Source organism: Lissotriton helveticus, chromosome 4_1, assembly GCF_964261635.1.
Source record: "Lissotriton helveticus chromosome 4_1, aLisHel1.1, whole genome shotgun sequence".
NCBI lineage: Eukaryota > Metazoa > Chordata > Amphibia > Caudata > Salamandridae > Lissotriton > Lissotriton helveticus.
In genome coordinates this window covers 235543296-235549295 of record NC_136063.1, presented here as the reverse complement: position 1 = coordinate 235549295, position 6000 = coordinate 235543296, and positions in this window count along the sequence as shown.

Genomic DNA, 6000 nt, shown 5'->3' with positions numbered 1-6000 from the left:
AGCCAAAGGGACCCGTAGTACACACAGCGAGTCTGTGTCCAGGGGCTATCAGAGGCGCCAAGAACAGCCGAGTACACAAAAGGGTAAAGTGCAAGTGACAAGAAATAGTAAAAGCTTTCTTTAAAAAGCGGCGATTAAAAAGTTACAAATTCTAGAATGCACAGAGAGTCCCGGCTTTCCGCCTCAGGACGTGAAAATACAGCACACACACACACACAATCGTAATCCAATAGCAGGGTTTCTAATACATTCTCCAATGGTATTGGCTCCAGGCAGTGCTGCCCTTTGTCCCCCTCTATAGTTTGCCCTCACAATTGAGTCCCTGGCATTGGAGGGTCCCGATATCACCCTCATACGAGTGTCTTTGTATGCAGACGACATACTCCTGGATGTGACGGGTCTATAGACTACTATACCGGCATGATTCCAAGTGCTGGGTACCGACGAACCCACTGGGGATATTGGGTTAACTGGGGCAAGACTGTTGTACTCCCTCACATGGTTGGCTTGCCGCCCTGGTACTGGCACGCAAGCCCTCCATGTAGTTGACAGTTTTAAATACTTGGGCATATTTAGGACTGCACAGAGGGATCTTTGTGACGCTCACAATCTCTGGCGTGTGCTAGACAACTTTCAGGTTGATGTTGGCTAATGGATAGGGCTCCTCCTTACACTGATGGGGCCAGGCGGCCCTTTTCAAAATGATCACACTCCCCAAGCTCATATACACAGTCCAAAATACTTACTATCCTATCCCCCAGACTTCATTCTCTAGGGTTAAGGGTCTACAGACCCTGCAGTGGGATGGCGGCCACCCAAGAATATCACTCCGGAAGATGCAGCAGTTTCAATATAATGGCGGGCTAGTGCTCCCAGGTATAGAGGGCTATTACTGGGCATCACATCTAATCATCAATGACGGGATTCACGCTCCACAAGACCACCCCACAATCAGATTATAATGCGCAGAACTGGAGAAGCACTCCTTACTGCACTGTTTATATGGAGGGAAAGGAACCCACAGCCTGGCACCAGTGACAGACACAGGTGGCCTTGGTAGCATGGGCCCGGGCGTCGAAGATACTAGAATGGATGCATAAGATCACAAAGGAAACAACCCTATGGGAAGGAACGTGGCAAAAGGAAGTTGCAAAATTGCGGGCTTTAAGGAATGTGACACTATAGGCATTTCCAAAATTGGGGATATCATGTCCTTCTCTTCCACCAAGACGACTTATCTACAACCGATCTAATTCCGTAAAATATGCCCAGCTCCATCACGATTGCAGAGTTTAGATGATATGGATCTCCCGGAATACGCCCTTCTTGAGGGCTATCTTTTAATGGAAAAACTAGGTAAAGGGGCAGTTTCCCCAACATACCGCACTATCAATAACAACATGCCAGACACACTGTCTTAGCTAAGGAAGAAGTAGGAGCGGTACTTGGGAGTTCTCCCCTGGGTCTACTATTACCGCTTAACTACCGACAATGGCCAGGACATCATTACATATGCTGCACAATGCCAATAGTCTCCTTTCTACACAATATTTGGGACGGATCCCCCATACAGATCTATTGGACCAGGATTATACAGGAGCTTTCCCATATACTTGAGACCTCAATCCCATTTGACCTGAAATTCATCCTGTTGTGCATTCCAAATGATGATCACCTTCCTGGATCAAAGTTCTTATTTGTTCCTTAGGTCCTATAGGTGGCCAAAAGGGATGTAGCGAGACACTAGGGCACACCCGAGACTATCACTGAATGGAGAAATGGGACGAACAATTTCATGGCAGCTAAAAAGGTGATATACTGGAGTAGGGGAGCCCTCCACAAATGTAATAAGCTCTGGGGCTCGTGGAGGGCCTTCTATGGGCTGAATCTGCTGGGAGCTGGTTCAGGTATGCCAGATGAAGATTTATCTGGATAGGTCTGTAGGGGATAATATATTTACTTCATGGCGGGCTCTGTATTGTCCGGGGTATCCTCTTTGTTTGTGTTTCTGGTGTTTTGATGACTGGTTACTGAGCCCACATTGTACACAAGATCTCCATGTACGTGCAACAAACTTGATGGCGCCTGTTGCGCTCAACTGTATTTTTGCGTATGTTTTACTAAACATTAAAATAAAAAAGTTAAAGTCCCAACAGGGCTTGTAACTTTCTTAACATATTTGCAGGTTGCTAAATACACTTCTGAAGGAAGTCTGTCTCTAACCCCAGGCCCTCACTGGATTACTCATATCCAAGGAAAATTCTTTCCAACTAAGCCGGTTTTGGCTTATTAAAATTAATTTGGTGTGTACTCAATATTGTCACTCTCCAATCCACCCCAGTCAGAGGTGTTTAAATCATTAACTGTGATGAAAATGCTGGCGATGTAGGATAGCTCCTTGGATCTTATTGTAGGATCTCCATAACGTATGGTAGAAATACACTAGAGCTATTCTTGTACCCCAGGGGCAATCTGTTAAAGACATACTGCTCAGTCTGTTAAAGGTGAAAGAAGTTAGACACTTGCTTTCAGGCATTGTTTTGAATGAAAAACCTATTGGAAACATTGATGGTAATCAAATATTTCTTCGCACCATGAGACTAACTGGATACGTTTTTTGAAAACATTGGTACCCCATGGGCTGAATGATTAAATTTAAATGTTTTTTGTAATTCACATAATTACGTTTTACTGTAATTGTTGACTGCACAATGTGATCATTTTAACCATTATTGTTTCTCAGGCTTATCAAACATTCAATTCAATGTACGCTCACACTGTATATATTAGGAACACTTTAGGTTAGTCTTATTGTTTGTAACAGGGGAAGAGGTGTGACACCAGACAGCCTACATTTGGTACATCTTAAATACATCATCTAATTTGCAGTTTTGATATATTTTATTAGGATATTTTAGATTCTATATAGCACATGTCTCTTGCATGATGTATAGTATGGTAGTGGCATTTGTAAGTGCATTTGTTATAGTTTACTTGTATTAGAACGTGTAGATAAAGCTTTGCAACGTTGAAGATTTTGACGCCATCACGGAATAGACTGAGGAGTTTTGTGCATGGAGGCAAGGCAGACATGAATCTGTTTTTTATGTTGGTGGCTTTAAGACTTTGATGAGAGGAAGGACGGACACTTTTTTTTTTTTTTTTACAAATGACGTACTCACCTCACTAGAGGACGTACATGCTATTGAGTTATCGGCTTGAACGTGGAGTAAGGCGGTTCGTAAGATTTCAGCGGTAGAGCGAAGGTAAGCGTTTTTCGCATTGGACAGTTGAGCTCATCAGTTTGGCCATAACTGAAGGGTTAATTGAGTTGCTAATAGCATGCTTTTTCACACTGAGACGAAGGAAGGACAATGGTGTATGTTAATGCAAACGGACGCGTATCTCTTAGAGAGGCATCGACAGGAGATACAAGTAGGTGTGGATATTGGTTTGTGACACGTACATAGATCACAGCGTGATGCAGGTATGATAAGGTTCTGTTTGGTCATGTTTTTGTTATTTTCAGGGATCACCAACAACGTGGTTGGTATGAGTCAGAGTTGCGTCATAGATGAGTCATTAGCATTTAGCGTACACAAATGATTGAGCACAGAGTTGATGCAGGGTTTAGTTGGCAGTCAATCACAGATATTAACACACGTTGAGGATGTTGGAGTGGCACATTCCTAATTCTATGCTTCATGAGCACGACGAGCATTAGTAGGTCACATGCATGCAGGGACCGGCTAGTTCTTTCCCTTTTTTGTTAACTTAATTAACACTGAAAGAGGATGTTACATTCTGTATTACATGTAAATGTTTCTGTTACTTACAGTATTCCCCTGATGAAGGTTGATATCGAAATGCATTGGGTGTTAATACCAGGGAAATCTGCAGTATTCTAAAAGAATGGATTATGTTTCGTGAAACTTCTATGAACTTCTATGAATAAAAGGAATTAAAGACAAGTGTTGGAGATTTTCGAACTACTTGATTTTGTATAATCTTGTCCTTTGAGCATTTTGTTAATACATTGAACAAATATTGTTTATATTTTGGACGGGTCCGTCTACATAAGGAATAAGGAATTGTTGAATAAGTTAAACAAATTGGCACCTTATTGGGCTAGTGAACAGTGCGTCCCAATAAACAGGTTCTGTTTTTTCGCACAATGTGTGCCATAAACCCACACTGTGATCGTATGCAAGCTTAAATTCTTACAGTCTAATACTGTTCTGTAGCAACGATCTGGTGTTGTCAGAAAAAAGATGGATATTTAATGTTGAATTACAAGGCATTATAATGCCCCGATTCTGAAACTAATCTAAGATTACTTTTATGTTGTGAATTTCTTTCAATGTTATACAAAACAGAGCCTCCCAATATTCCCAAAGGGACTGGGTATATACCATAACATAATACAAAATGTCCCTGTAGGAATCGTTCACACCATTGATTTTTGAATCGTTAGTTTGCCGCCTCAGCGGTCAATAATTTCATAAGAGCAAGGAAAAAACAGGATTAGACTGTTCTTTATTTTTCTAATATAAAAACGTTTTGTCTTCACACAGTGTATAATATGGCAACAGAAAATACTACTAAATTTGTAAAATCAATTAACAGTAGTATATGACAACTTTTGCTGATGACATGGAAAAAAAACTATAATATGATCTAGAAATTACTTTCCATACTACAATCAATAGAAATTCAAATGAGGATACATCCATAAGCAAAAAGATGTCAAGCGTCGACGTTTCGGTCCCCGGTGGTTTACAAAATCCATAGGACCATCATCAGGACCATACGTTGCACATATAAATCTAAAAATAAATGTATATATACATATACATACAATGATATCCTTGCAAAACCAGTATCGTCTACTTAACCCAAGGAAAAATGGACCGTTGACCCACACCTTACATGTGCAGTATAGATCAGCCACCACCAAAGGCAACCTATAAATATGTGCCTACTACCAAAGTAATACCCTCAGTGTACACAATAATTCTACCACCACCAATCGTAAACCAACACTAATGTGCCTACTACCTTAGAGTCAGAATTTACAAATCAAATACATTCTCACCAAATGACCTCCAACCGGAGGTCCTTATACTTGAAAAACTCTTGAAACACTATTCTCTAGTTTTCTAATGAAAAAGAAAGAAACCGGCAACAGCTCATTAACAACGACATGTTGCCCCTCTCTACCTTATCAAACTTCTACAGCGTTTTAAACAGTGAACAGCACTTAGAAATCACTTAAAAATCAGCACTTACAGATGAAGACAAAGCATCAACATCAAAAACATCCCGGTCGTCGGAATCCAAATGCCACCCAATCAGAGGAGCTTTTCACGTTACCTACAAATCAATGTACACACCCCCGTTAACGTCAGGTACAGCGCGTTCTATGTGAATACACTCATAAACCCCCCTAACCTCATTGTAAACATCCACAACAGGACCGGTTATGGTACTTACTTAATAACCCCCTGAGAGCCTCTCCGTTACTGCTCACTCGACTGACTCGTCCGAGCCACCGCTTCCGCTCCTTCCGCATATATACGCCAAATGCGTGATGGCGTCATGTGTGTATAAATAGCGCCATATTGGTAAAGCTAGAAAATACTTCAGCTAGTAAACACCCGGTCGAAAGCCATAATAATTAATTAATGCGCACCAATGGATGTATGCCTCGGTTATCTTAAGACAACTAAATGCTCTCTTTATAATCTAGCCGGACATCTTAGAGCGGGTCCCCGCTCACACGCATCCCTCTAGACGTCACAATCTAATTTATCGGGAAGCACGAAGTCACACTTAACACGGCTCATAAAACCATCTGCATGTCAACAGGCTGGTGTAAACCATGAATGGGGGCGTACCAGTAAACATCTACAGAGGTTGTCATGTAACGTGTAAAAAAAGTCCTGAATAATATCACCATCAACTAGGCGGCCATCTTGGAACGGATCCCCGTTCACAAGC